This window comes from Anser brachyrhynchus (genome assembly GCF_964034855.1).
Source record: "Anser brachyrhynchus genome assembly, chromosome: 2".
In the NCBI taxonomy this organism is placed as follows: domain Eukaryota; kingdom Metazoa; phylum Chordata; class Aves; order Anseriformes; family Anatidae; genus Anser; species Anser brachyrhynchus.
In genome coordinates, this window is record NC_137695.1 from 86,247,955 (window position 1) to 86,263,046 (window position 15,092).

General features: G+C 36.5%; 1 long non-coding RNA gene across 3 annotated transcripts in view; it reads right to left on the reverse strand.

The window, feature by feature from the left end:
* Positions 1–3,515: 3,515 nt before the first annotated feature.
* Positions 3,516–15,092, reverse strand: part of LOC308188668 — an 87,163-nt gene continuing 75,586 nt past the window's right edge. Inside the window, exons 3-5 of one of the 3 annotated variants that reach the window (XR_013945679.1) lie at positions 13,812–13,955; positions 12,885–13,012; positions 3,516–4,127 (exon numbers count right to left, since the gene is read on the reverse strand). This is a non-coding gene — a long non-coding RNA (uncharacterized lncRNA). Of the gene's footprint in view, positions 4,128–10,809; positions 13,013–13,811; positions 13,956–14,137; positions 14,222–15,092 lie in introns of those variants that run through there. The other 2 variants (XR_013945681.1, XR_013945680.1) reach the window with 2 other exon arrangements.

Below are 15,092 nucleotides of genomic sequence, written 5' to 3' on the forward strand. Positions count from 1 at the left end.
GAAAGAGAAAGAGAAAGAGAAAGAGAAAGAGAAAGAGAAAGAGAAAGAGAAAGAGAAAGAGAAAGAGAAAGAGAAGAAGAGAAAGAGAAAGAGAAAGAGAACGAGAACGAGAACGAGAACGAGGAAACAAGCAAAACAGAGTGAGCTTTTTAAAAAAAGACACCTAAATTACTAATAATTTTAGCTTAACTTCCTAAGCAATTATAGCCTATCAGTACAGATGCACATATGTCCCTAGTGTCTTTCTAACTAATTTAAGTTAATAAAACCAAAATCTTTCTACAGATGTTGAGGACGTAGGCAAAGAGGAGAGTCTTCATTACAAGAAAGGTAGTCTCACTCATATCAGACATCAGAGAATCCAATCACAGGCCTCTTTCACAGAGAACAAGTTTTCATTACTGCTTTTATACATGGAATTAATCATTTATTTAAATCTTTTAGCCTGATTAAAAGCTTAAAAAATATAAACAAATTCAGCAAAACATTCCTCAGAAAACAGATGCTGGTTTCTGCCAGAAAAGGCAGGAACAGAAAAGGATGTGTTTTTTAATTAAATTCTATCTTTGATATCAAACTATAGTGGTATTTGCAAGTTTCAGTATGGCTTCAGATTCTTGGGTACTTTGTGTGAAAAACTTCACATAAATTAAACTTCATAACACAATAACAAAGAAAGCACTTGTTGGATTTATGCATAGCTTAAAAAGAAGGTACTTAAAAAATAAGAATTTCTGCAGTTGTTTCTTAAATGTTATATTTGGGTAAGCTATGCTGTGCTTCACCTCTGTTTTGCTTTTTCTTACAATATTTCTGTCATATCTATATTTTATCTCAATATCTAGCCATTCTCACCTAACCTGTCTGTATTTCTTTGCCAAGACACAGCATAAAACATCATCAGATAAGAAATCTGTTGCTAGTGACCTCCATTAGTTTCTTCTCAAAGATGAAGAAGTTAAAATATCCTTTTTGGTTGCCAGTGGCCCCCTTATTAATATTATTATTTGAACAAAGTTTTAAGTCTGCTTCAGAGGGGATATAATCAGAAAGTGGGGTGGAAATATTTCTGGAGGAAACCTACTAGTTCCCATCACGTCTCCTTCTCAGAACATTTAATAAGATATAGTCACTAGGTCAAGCTCTCACATTGAAAGCAAATGTGGCTTCCTTGACACACATCAAAGGTCTGCTATCAAAGCAATCTCACTGGAAATATGAGACACTTTTTTCTAAGGTTGGCTTTCAAACCTAGAAGCTGAAAAAGCAAGAAAGTTAACAGTACACTGTCTGTTCATAATGCTGCCTTATACCACCAGTATGACCCAGTTGACTACCTGGGAGTAGTTAAGGATTCAATTAGGTTTATTGGAACTGTAGGCAATATTTGATGAACACTTAGAAACATAATAAAACAGATAGGAACAGCATTCTTTTCCCATCAATTCTTTAAAAATAAAGATGGTCAAGATGACATGCTAGTGTATATTTTGGAAAGCACTCTGTCAAAAACTCAGGAGAAAGGATTCTTTCATTGACTGGAGAGGTCCATGTTGTTACTGAACTCTTATACCACTAAATGCAAGCTGCCGCACATTGTATAAATAAATAAATAAATAAATAAATAAATAAATAAATAAATAAAGGCTTAAAAATCATAAAAATTGAAAGAGATTGGAAAAAGCCTCTGTTGAAGAAAGAGCAAAATACATAACTGGTCAGATGAATAGTAATACATATTGCAAACCTGATGGCTCAAATTTGCCTATGGGTACTTAGTTTTTATAAGAATTCTGATTTTCAGATAAACACAGGGTTCTGTGAAAAGCTGTGGAAAAATAGAGTGTCTGGAGAAAGCAAGGAGGAATTCATAAAGAGGATCTGTTTCTCTGAAAAGAGGAAAAGAAAAGTGACTGAAGTACTTTGTGTAGGACACATGCAAAAATAAAGATCTGCCTGTGTTTTTTTTAGCTGTTGATGATGGAGGAATTAAAACTTAATTGAAATATATTTTTAAAGAAAATGAATATTATTATGAGAAAATACCTTAACTAATTGTACCTGCAGTGAGGTATACCACAACACCATGTAGGCTGCTTCAGTGACCACTTCCAAGCCCCTGTTGGTGTGGGGAGCAGAACACTAACCAGGCCAGGTTTGTCTGTATCATGCCCTGGATCCACAAAAAGTGGCAGGTGGTGCCAGAAAATGCGTATCAAGTCTTAACCTGGAAAAAATAACCGCCTCTTTTCAAATTCAACTATCAAAATGCTTTGGTTGCTACATTATAAAACAATCAAAGCACCTGTTGCTATATTAAAGAACACCCAGAACAGTTATGTTACTTTTAAGAGCAAGAACACATTCTGCAGTTGATGAGGGGAAGACTGAGATTGAGAATTGTACTGTATTACTACTTCCTGAGACACTTCACCATGAAATAAATGGATTTGTTTCCATCCGTTTTTAAAATGACTGTAGTGAGAACTTCACTGAAATCTGTTTTTCTCCACAAGCAGTTTTGCAGGTAACTATTCCTCTGATTTAACTCTATTTTCATCTTATCATCCCTTTAATCTCTGCAGATATTTCAATCTCTTGTGAACTTATTATGATGTTCTTCCTTCAACATGTGTTGACAGAAGGTGTTATCCATTCATCCATCAATAGACTACGACAGAGTAATTTCTAGAACCGAACACATCATGACATACTGGAAGCAGTTTTTCAACTTAACACTCTGATTGAATTTAATATTAATAACATTAGCATTCTAGCTATGCAAGGAAATATAATGACACAGGTTATTAAACTCCATGCTGGAGGGAGGAAGCTAATTGTCTGTAGAGGTCAGGAAGGAAAATCCCTTTACTGCAGTCTATCATCTCACAACAGGTTGTTGTATTACCCAAGAGTTCACTTTCACCTAGATTGCCAACTTCAACCTATCTCTCGAGGGAAGATACCAGCTAAGATAAGCCTATGTTCTATTCTTTTATATGCAATATTACATTTTTTTCATGTGACAATTTATTTCTTATCTTTTACTAATAGTATTAGGCAACTTCATATTTGATGCCCTACATGTTATGAACCTTTGCTCCACTCAGTTACACAGGAAACATCTCTTATGACCTATGATTTTTATTGAGAATGCTGTTTAAATTAACGTCCTACCTACCGAAAATCAGGTTGCTGAGGAACTATAAAATCCCCTTGGTAACACAGAATAAAAAGTATTAAGTACTATACAAAGTATTTGGCATTGTTTTTTCAGTTTACACTTGCGTATTATGCTATCCATAGTGATTAGTTTCAGATGGCACAAAGCATTTCTGTATAAATACTAATCACATGTACAAACATGTGAAGCAGTTAATTCTTTATTCCAGAAGAACAAATTAAATATAACAACCATAGAATCAATTAATTTCTTGTTATATGTGCATACAATTGCTGACAAAATTTAAAGTTCTGATAGGGAAATGAACTGATAAAAAGAGGTGTCTTTATAAAGAAACATGTAGAAATGTCTACCTAACTCATGTGAGTATTTGAAATACAAATACACTTTAAAACAGTCGATATTTCTTCATGAAATAATTTCTAGTAAGTTTAATGTAATGTCAATACTCCTTGCTGTTATTTGTAAGGTGTTAACAACCTTGATTGTGGGTACCTTAGAGACATAAGGGACAAGCTGTGCCCCTGTGCCCAAAGACTCAGCTGCCTGTTAGATGTAGTCAAATACAGTGGACTCTGGGACTCTGCCTGATTCACTAGAAATATAGTGAGTTCTTCCTGTCCCAGTAGAGGTGCACACACACACACAACACACGCACAGCCAGCCATGCAGAGTAGCGTGGTCAGAGAGCAGTGACTTTTACAGTACCCACACAAATGGAAACTCTGTTCTGTTGAGTACAGATGGACTGAATGTGTTCCTTCTCTCCAGCTGATTAAAATCAATGTCTGCTACCATGATACACAGGCATACACACACAGAGATCTCTCCAGTAGCTTGCTTCAAACACAGATCCTCAGGCTCCTTAAACGTTTAGTCTCCATCCAATGGCTGCCACCCAGGCCTCTTCGCCTTCTTGCCAATTAGTTCCACCTGAAGCTTGCTAGCAGATCACGCACATAAACACAGAAAAGAAAACAGACTCTCAAAGAAAATAATTAAGAATAGAACTTGATTTGATTAGTCCCTAGTCACACAGTTCTAAGTACATAACAACAGACTGGCCTGTGTGCTGAGTACAGTTGTGTAATGAAAGGCACTTCCTGTTACAGTCTAGATAGGAGATTGAGAAATGTGTGTGGCATATACACACACCAAGTCTGACTCATTTCCTACCATTATTTTATCTTTTGGGCCACTCTTCACCATCTTTTCATGCTGAGAGAAGTGACTGATCATTTGCTAGTTGTTTTTAATTCCTGAGAAGACCATTGCCTGCTCCAGCCAATCAGAGTTATCGTAGGATAGTTAAATTTGCACTGAGATCAGGGAACCATGAAAAAACCCTGTTGATATTTACCTTTTGTTTTCTGCTTGGTAGGGGAGAGAGCAGAGACTTTAACCTACCAAATGCAACAGCAGTGCAGATTATTTAGCACCCTCTTGCAGATCTCTAATCTTTACAAGAACCCCAATAGATCAAGAGCAAGATACATGCAGAATACTTTTTGTGTGTGTGTGTGTGTATGTGTTCAATACTATGATTTAAAATGTACTGCTATAATCAGGAGAGACGGAAAGCTACCTCACCGAAGAAATGTCCTTGTCTGTTACGTTAACTGGTTTTCAGTGATACAGTGCACTGAGTGGAGCACTTCAAGCTCTCTCTGTGGACAGATTAACAACTCATCTTGCTAGAGCTGAGGAGACTTTGTATAGATGAGCTTATTACTCTGAACAAGTTCATAGCCTTTTCTTGACAATTTATTTAGTAATTAAAACGGGTTTCCTGTATGCAGTGATATAATTTGTTTTGTCACAGTGCTACCTTTCTGTTAGCACAAAAGATCGTTATAGCACCAGTAGGACTGACTAGATATGGAAATAAAGGCAGTTACTTGTCAGTAGTGAAACTGTAGTATTAGTATATTCAGAATGATTACAAGCTTTAAATTATCTTGAAATCTGATGGAGAGCTTAGTTTCTATCTCAGATATTGAAGTCACAGAAGAATAGGAAAATGCATCCCAACATATTTGCCAATGATTTGTTACAGCAAAGCCTGACTTTGCTAGTGGCTGTAGAGCTTCTTTTACTTTATGTATCAGATTAAAAAAAAAAAAAAAGATATTTTCAAAAGCCTGTATCTTCCCCACCTTATATGGAGGTCCTCAAACATGCAGACTGGATTTGCAATAATTTATCTGAAAACTTCAGAAGTACGAGACAATATTACACAACTGAGACTATTTCTCACCTGAAAGTAATTTATGCATTCACTTGTCAGGCTTTTAACTGAAATCATACAATCATAGAAGTATTTAGGCAGGAAGGTACCCCCAGAGGTCTCTTGGCCACTCCAACAGCTAACTTCAAAGCTATTTCAGGTTGCTCAGGACCTTGCAGCGGAGTTTGAAGATCTCCACAGACGGAGATTCCTCAGCTTCTTTGGTCAACGTTTTCAGTGCTAAACCATTCTCCTGGTCATTAACTCTTTTTTTTTTTTTTTTTATCTTCATCTGACCATATGACCACCTTGTCAAGTATTTATATACTTGTATTGCAGAATCATATCCAAAAGCTGACACTAAACAGACATATAAGAGAGCAATATTTATAGCCCCATTGAGAAGTGAGAGAGGAGTATAAAGGAAAAGAAATACAACTACTTAAGTAACTTCATGATAAAGGTATTTGTCTTAGGAAGCAGCTAGTTGCTCCTTACAGGCCTTTCTCAAGGGGAAGCAGTCATGGCTAGCTAATTCTTGATTCTGATGGGTTTTTTTGCCTTCAAAGCAGCAATTCTGAACACAAATGAAGACTGTCAGGCAGCTGACATAAGATTAAGACAACAGACCACAACATCCAGTTCCCATCTCAATCATATATTTAGTTTGTTTTGTAACAGTGTAGTAATCTGTCTTGCAACGTGGTTGACATGGTGTTGATTTCCAACATAAGTCACTTTCTCTTCCAGTTGTACAGTTGGCTTCCCAGTTAATGCTCAAAATGTCATAGATTTGTCATGCTTAAATGTCCCCAATCTGCCAGCATATAGCAAATTCATCAAGGTACTTGATCATCTGTGATCAGCCTGTTTCCCAAGTTAGTACTCTTTCTAGCATTGCGTTAAACAATTTTAATGTTGGAGAGAATATTAAGTGACCAGTGTTATGACCTTATAAAAGAAATATCATCTCAGGAACTTGAATCCAGCAGTAGCCAAATGCTGATTTTTTTTTTTTGAAAAAAAAAAAATCCTTGTGCTTGGAGCCAGAAGGTTTATTGCTAAGTCATATTAAGTATCACACAGAACATAATCATGAACCAATTCCTTTCATTTATTGCTGCATCCCAAGGGTGTGAATGCTGGCAGAACATCCAAATTTTATCCAGCATTGATGTAGTTCATTGGTTTTCTTAGGTGCAATTCTCACAGGGAGGTTTACATCTGCTTAATTAGGAATTGCCTGAAGCCACCATCTTCAATAACATTTTGTATGTTCTTTTCTTCCAGAACTATTATAGATTTTAAATTTAAAGCAGTGACATGTTTTCTTGATACCATTGAAAGAAATGTGGAAACACCTCTAGAAAATATTCAACAGCTTATATTAAGGAAGATACTTAACTCCTAGTGATTAGAGAAATGTTCTGGCCCTCAGTCCAACTTTGCTCTTTGTACTGAAAATAACTGCTTCTTTCATATTCTATGCAACAACTCATGTATTGCCCTGACCATTCTTTCTCCCTACCTATGACCTAACAGGATCCAAAAGATGCCACTCAACACTCCAACTGTGACCTGCATTTCAAAAAGGGAAAGAAAAGAAGGTGTTGCTTCTCACATTGCTGCGTGTTATGTCCTACTGTTCAATTCAGTCTGATCTATTGTGTTTTTTCATAGTCTTCACCTACAGCTCCAAGACCATGTTATTCTTCCCCTCTCTTTTCGTCTTTACATAGAAGACATCACCTGACTAATTTCTCTGTTACACATAAGCCACACAGATCCTTCCTCTCATGTGGTGCAAGGGACACAACAGATCTCTGTTTAGGCCAGTGCTTAATCACCTTTATCTTGACAAACCAAAACCACTGCCTGAACACATTGCTATCAGAGTCATAGAATCACAGAATCATAGAATATCCCAAGTTGGAAGGGACCCACAGGGATCATCGAGTCCAACTCCTGGCTCCACACAGGACTACCCAAAAATCAGACCATGTGTCTGAGAGTGTTGTCCAAATGTTTCTTCAACTCTGGCAGGCTCAGTGCCATGACCACTGCCCTGGGGAGCCTGTCCCAGTGCCCGACCACCCTCTGGGTGCAGAACCTTTACCTAACCCCCAGCCTGACCCTCCTCTGTCCCAGCTCCATGCCCTTCCCTCAGGTCCTGTTGCTGTCCCCAGAACGCAGAACTCAGCATCTGCCCCTCCACTCCCCTCATAAGAAAGCTGTAGACTGCCATGATGTCTGAAAAAAATAAACTACATCTAAGAAACATTTCAGGCAAAGGTCATTCAACCCTCCTGACTCTTTCCTAGAGCAGCTCTCACCTTGAGATTTGCTCACAGGGTCCAGAAAGCTCAGAGAGTGCTCAGAGGGTCCAAGAAGAAGAAGGGAGTCCTTGAGGCTAGGATGCAAAGCCCCCAAGGGTCAATCACACAGCATCTGCTAGGGCGCGCTGGGATGAAGGTGTCCTCAATCTGCTTTTCCTCTATGAGACTGCAGCTGAAGCTCTGTGTCCAGTTGTGGGTAATGTAGATTGCAAAAGTTTGTAGTGAGCTTTCTCTAGCTATTCTGAAAGCTGAAGGAATTAGGCTTTCTTGGAGAAAAGAAAAAAAAATATCAAGAGAGCACTAAATTGTCCCTTGTGACCATGGGAGAAAGCATAGGAAAAAAAAGAAAGGAAAGTGTTCTTCAGTGTTTGGGACAGACCAGTCTGTCATGGATGGTCTCCTTCCTCAGTGCCTGGGGCTAAGACTACATGATCTCAGACAAGGTCACTTCCAGATATCAAATTCTGTGATTCTGTTAATGAAGTTGTAGGAAGTGATCCCTGCAAAACTGCAAAACTGCAAACAAAACAGTTCTCCTGCTGAATATCCATACATTTCAAAACACATTCTGAACATACCGCTGTTTTTGGTAGGTAACCACAGCAAATACAGGGTAAGAAGGATGTGTGGAATAGAAACGCTCTTAATGTACAGTGTATTTGAGCATCATTCACCTACAGATAAGCTTATATAAATTATCATTTCCAATAAGTGATGAAAGTGATTGCAATAACATTTAACTACCCCAGAGACTGGTATGTTATTAAGCTTGTATGATATTCAATTATTGTTACAGCAAGCTGTAGTAGGATAGACAACCACCAATGGAAGATCACAAATAAACTCCCAGTGGGAAAAACAATGTTTCTCAATGACAAACAGTAAGAACTCTTGTTTAACTCACTTGAAATTCATTTATGCATTCTTACACTGATTTATGCTCTCATAGTTATTGCTTAACCTTGAATAATCTTGGTAAAAGGCTTTTTTATTTAATGAGTGTGCATGGAAGGGTGAAGGCTAATGAGGTATTAGTATGATTTATCCACTTTAAAAATATTTAGCTCTAACTATTCTTCTTAAGGTACATCAGGCTTATCTGCTTTGGTAGCACTAAAAAGTCAACAGTTATGGTATATCTGAATCACATAAATCATAACTACATCAATGTTATAAAACCATTATTTCAGTAAAACTAATACATAGAGACAGTATCCTAAAAAGTATTAAAAGCCCTGAAAATACTTGCACCACTTCTTCAGAAAATCTGCTAATTGCTTTTTGAAAACCAGCTCCTAATAAAAAGAGATTTAATTGATTTTGCAAGCACTTTCAATTAAAACACCAGTAGAGAAAAAAATGATGTTGAACTCTATTTTTTTCAGGTAAGTGAATATCTTAGAATTATTTATAAAGGATGTTGCTATTAGAGGTTCTTCATCCATAACAATTTACAGGCCAAGACTTTCTCATACAGGGTTAATTCCTCAGATGGTGCAAATTGTCATCAGTAAATTCATAAGCATGAGAGTGTGCAGGGGCCATAGGAAAAATATATCAGTTATGCCAGAGCTCTTTATGCACTATTAGGCCTTAATTGACCTGATCAGCCTCACCCAGGATCTCCACTCATGTACCTTTGCCTGTGGGTCCAGAAGGTCTTGGGCCTTTCAGTTCTTGCCTGTGCTACACCATTGGTATAACCTTGTCTCCAGTCCTTCTCTGGCCCCATCTCCTGGATGAACCTCAAATCCATATAGTAGCTTTGTCTCCAGTTCTGTTTCCAGCCATGTCTTCTGGATCTATGCAGTAGCCATGTTTTCAGTCCAGTCCCTTGGTCCATCTCCTACTGTCCCTTACGGGGCCCCATGGACCTGATGCATCACCTTGCCAAGCCAGGCCTGACAAGGGAACTTGTTATCAGCACCCTGATCAGCCTATCCTGCTCGGATATTGTGGGGCTCCACCTAATTTGGTGAATGTGTGCAAATAGTAGTAAAGTACACTTTCTTGTGCCCCTCATCTTATAAATTCTCTTACTTAGACATTATTATCTTGATTCCCTTGTGGCTAAAATGTACCGTAGATTGTCTTCAGGGATCAATTTAAATTGGATGATCAGCCAAAATTGTCTGATGATTCTGAGACCCCAAACTTTCTATCATGCACAGAGTGAAGTAGACATTGCCACAAAATTCTCCCTCCCAATGTGCAGTTATTAACATCTGCATGTATTTCTCTTTTTTTTTACAGAGTACCGCAATCTGGAAACTGCAAATGAACTGTCAGTTATATTACTAAACATAACAAAACTGGCACTGGCACTTGACTTAATTCTAATAGCCTTCCTGCAAACTTTCTAAGTGGAATTGAGCAGAAAATGAAAAGAATGAACACAACAAGAATATGGGAGAGTTAACAATTTACAATGTGAAAAGGGTGTACCAAACCCACACATGCATGAGTTTCACTTAGATCTCATGGGGTTAAGTGATCTTTTTTCCCTGCTTTCTACACATACGTTTCAGAAGTACTGTTTTCACTAGATTTGAGACTATTAATTGTTTCCTGTAATCTTAACTGATACTGAATTTACCTAGCTATTATTGTAATAATCTTAGTCCAAAGTAGCTCTCTACAACTATGTTATAAAAATTATGTTCAAAGGCCTTGTTTATTTTCCTTTGAAGAAAAAAAAAAATGTTTTTTGTGAAATTCTCTTATCTGAATGATTAATTTAATAGACTGTAATTCCCATCATGCCCTAAGAAGAGTGGATCTTAATGCCACTACATTTGATTCAGGTTTGTTTTGAAGGATTGATTTTTCTGCTCTGACAGTTACTTCCAAGAACATTTTAAAAATGCCACCAGTGTGTATTCTCTACCAGGTCCCATCCAGACTTAGGAATTCTTATGTTTCCTTTTTGTGTGATGTTAAATTTGCCTTAAAGTTTGCTGCAGTTATCAAACACAGAAACACCGGTTAGATATCAGGCTTCACGTCATGACCTCAAATCCACTGTTCTGAATCAAAGTAATAAAGGTCTTTCTGCATCAGATGATTCAGATCAGTATTCATAGACTATCATGACCACCATTACAACAAATCTCAGGAATTAACCAGCTTTCTGAAATAATTTCAATCCACTTGTCTTGCTTTACTTTCTAATGTGTTACAAGAGATCTATTAAAAATGTATTAAACTATTAGTTATCATTTTTGTCAGTACTTGTTTTAGTATTCATTAACATACAATTTTCATTCACTGATAGCAGAGGTAATCTTCTCAATCCATCCCTGCTAAATCAAGATAATTGTAATTCCATTTGAACAACATGAGAGAAGCCCAGAACAAGTATACAGTGTCTTTTTCTCTGTCTCACATATGAGACCTAAAGTCAGGGGGGAAAAACAAACAACAAACCAAAAAAAACCCACATTTTATCTTTAGAAACAGTCATTCACTTCATGCATTTGCAAGTCTGTAGACACCACGGACTGATCTAAAACAAAATTACATTTTCTCCAAATAAGAGAGTTTTCTGATTTAAACATTTATATTTTCCCCAGTATTTATATGTTATGGAGCATCCTCTGTTGCAATACTTTGATTTGTGGCACAGTTGAGCAGAACTTTTCACACATCATGGCACATAGCTGGAAAAGACACCTCAGAAGATATTCTTTTACCTTTCTCATTATCGGTGGTCATTCTGCTCATGCTTATTTTCTGAAGATGACATATTTGTTATATAGAGATACTGGTACAACAAATACAGACTTATTAGTGTATTGGTTTCCTACACTGAAGAAGTAATATATTTTGGTCTTCTTTTATTCAAACCATCTCTAGTCTGTTTTTTATAGCTTAATAATACTGTTTTCTTGTAGAGTGCAGTGGGACTTACTGATGAAAAGATCTATATAAAAACTTCATGTTGTTATTTACTGGCTATGCTCATTTCATTGATGTATGAGAGTAAGAAAGGTAGCGAAAAAGATGAACATGCTCTGTGAAGAATGTTCCCTTTGTGCTACAATTAGTGCTAAAGTAGGGAGGAAAAAAGAGAAAAGTTACATATAATTCTCTGAATACTTTAAAGGAGAGTGGAAAACTACAATAAGAGTTTATTGATTTAAAGTTGATTTAAAGAATTCTAAGAGTTGCTTTTTTTTCACTAAAATTTAACATTACTGAATGTCTTCATAATTTAGGGAATCAGGGAATTAGTTTTTTTCATCTTTCATTCCATTAAATCTCACTTTTGGTCTGTTCTGAACTTTCAGATTGAACGATGCATGTGAGCTTCCTAAAGTAAATATGGTCAATACTCCTTTGAAAGTAAGTACCAGAACTGTAGTTGTAGAAAGTAATGGTTCTTCTTGCAGATGATCAGATACAGAAATTCATCTTATTTGGGTATTGCAACTCCAAATTTTCAGATATGCATCTTACTTTGCTGGGGTAAAAATGTCACATGTAGTATGTCACAAGGACATGTAAGGAAGCAAGTAAAATTATTATTCATGCAGGAAATGAGTGATTAAATTAATTACAACATCTTTAACACCTTCTGTAATTACAGAAATGTTCGTAAGTATAGATTTCTCATGAATATAACATTATTTGAAGTGTAAAAATGATAATTTTTTGTATTATCATGATAGCTTTTGGTATAGAATTAACTGGTTATCCTTATTATGGAGTAGATAGAATGTGTGATTGTTGTGCAAAACCTCCCTTGCAGAAAGAAACAAAGATTTTAGTGTTGTAACAAACTAAGGTGCTAAGAGCTTTACTTTTTCCTTCTTTCTCTCTTTCTCTCTTTCTTTCTTTCTTCTGCCTGCTTGCCTGCCTGCCTGCCTTACTTTCTTCCTTCCTTCCTTCCTTCCTTTTTTTTTTTTTTTTTCCCGAGAGTCTTTCCTAACAATAACCTCAGGTGTTGTATATTGACAATGCTCTGAATATTTCCTTTACAAGCTGGCCAAAGCAACCAAAGAACCGGGCCACTCAGTCCTCCTTGTCTCAGCTCACTTTTCTTTACTGTTCTCCAGTAGGACTTCAGGAGTCAAGTATGTCTGTCAGAATTCAGCAGATGGGGGAGGGCTGTGTAGCATCTCTCTGGACTGCTCACCTGTTTCTTTTGTTTGTTTCTCATCCTCCCTCCTGATGGCTCCTGACAGAGTCCTGGATGCAGCCAATGACCAGGGAGGATTTAAGGAGATGACCAGGAACTTTACTTGGTATATGCAGAAGAAATGTCTGGAAAAGTTAAAAAAACATATTATATAATGTTTAATAGCAATATTTACAAAAGAATTGTGTCTCTTTTGTCTGTAAATTACATAATGTTTATTTCTTTCAGAAATAAACATAGCCAGGAAGGAGCCTCCTGGGTTAGTGAGCCTTGTCATAGCAAACCATATAATCAATACCTCTTCATAAAAGTAATAAGATCATCTAAAAACAACCTTCTTCTAATTTCCAAACTATATTTGCTCCTAGTTACTTTACATCTATTGTTCAATACCTTAAATAATTGGGACATCTATTTGTTAAGTATAAAAATACTTAAGTGTGTTTTTTGTTGTTGTTGTTGTTGTGCTGTACAAAGTAAACCAATTACTATTGAGCTACTGAATTTCAGATGGATTCCTTAAATCTATCCCTCAAAGTTTTATTGTGTGCCACATTCCAACCCTCCTGTGCACTGACAGTGACTCCAGGTTTTTCCTTGCCAACTTTATATGCCATAGAGTTTGGACTGTAGACTGATGGCACTGAGAATTTAGAGCAGAATGTCATTTTTAGCAGTTCAGTGTAAACACTGACAGATACTGGTTTACATGAAATTAATCAGGGCAGTGAATACTACTTCTAGTAAATTAGTGTAAACAGGAACAGTTGTTCTACAGAAATGCTTCATGAAAATGAAAAGGATAGTGTAAATGCAACATACCAATGCAATCACCATTTTGAATTAATGCAATTCCCAAAACAGTGCATAACATTTCTGATAAAGGCTTAAATACTTTCAGAAGTTTTTGTAACCAGATAATACCTAATAGCACACAATACAAGACTGCCCTGTAGTATCCTCATGGTGTTTCAAATTTCACATATGTCAATATGCCAATATACAATAATTATTCAAAACTACTCAGAAATGGGTTTTCTTGGCCAGAAAACAGTTGTTCCTGATCACCTGAAAAAAAAAAATTAAAAAGTGTTATTAAACATTATATGAAGTGAGTGGTTTAAGTTTCTAGCACAAACATAGGATACATAAAAATGTTTTAGTGTAGAATATTATAGGATTACACATGGTTTAGTCAATAAAACATAGGATGAAAGATATGGGAAGGCCAAATACTTAGGTATCTTCACAAGTAAGTGTGAAGACTCATGCAGTAATCTTCCCTCTTCACGTTTTAGCCCTCCCAGCCATTATTTTAGCTCTACTCATCTACCTAGAGAAGATCAAAAAGAATGTCAAGATTTAACTTTCTTTCCACAGCAGACGTACAATAAGACTAACAGTAGTGTTTGCATACAGAACAAAAGCATTATACAAACAATTCTCAGAAAATGCACACACTGGAAGGTTCTCCACAACTCAGTATGAAATATTTAGATAGGCACAGCTGTGGATATTTTACCCTGACTCTCTATTAGAATGCAAAAGCAGAAAGAAAATCTGAGGAAGAAAAGGTATTCTCAATGGGTTCAACACATATAATCAGAATAAGGTACAAATTTAAGAAGGAGTTTTTAATTACTGTTGCTACTTTTCTGGAGAGCTAATAAATGTAAAGAAGTTTCACTCTTTAAAAATAATCCCAGTAGGACACACAAAAGCTAGAAGTATCACAGTGAAGCAACATATTTTATTAGACTATTTTGCAATAGCATTTTATTCTCTGAGCTGAAGGCATATATTGCTCTTGTAGCAGTCACTGAAAGCAATTCAATTATACTTTTGCAACAGTATTTACCAGCAAATCTCTGTTGCTCAGCAGCGCTCTGTGTAAAGGCACAACTGCTTCCTTTTAAAGGGCGTTGGAGAGATGTGTGATTTGATTGCTCTCTGATGTCTGTTATGCTGATGTCAAAGATACTGAAACTGGGATGTAAGAGTGGCTGAATCGGCAAGGGCATAGCTTTGTATTCTAGATTTATATTTTTGTTCTAACATTAGAATAAATCTAGAGCTACTATATGCTTACTCTCTCATCCGGTGCATAAGAGAGGGTGGAAAAGCCTTTTAAAATCCTGCTCAGTTACAAGCAAACACAGGGCTGTTATGTGGTATACAATTTCCTGGTGTTTAGATCTTCTGTCA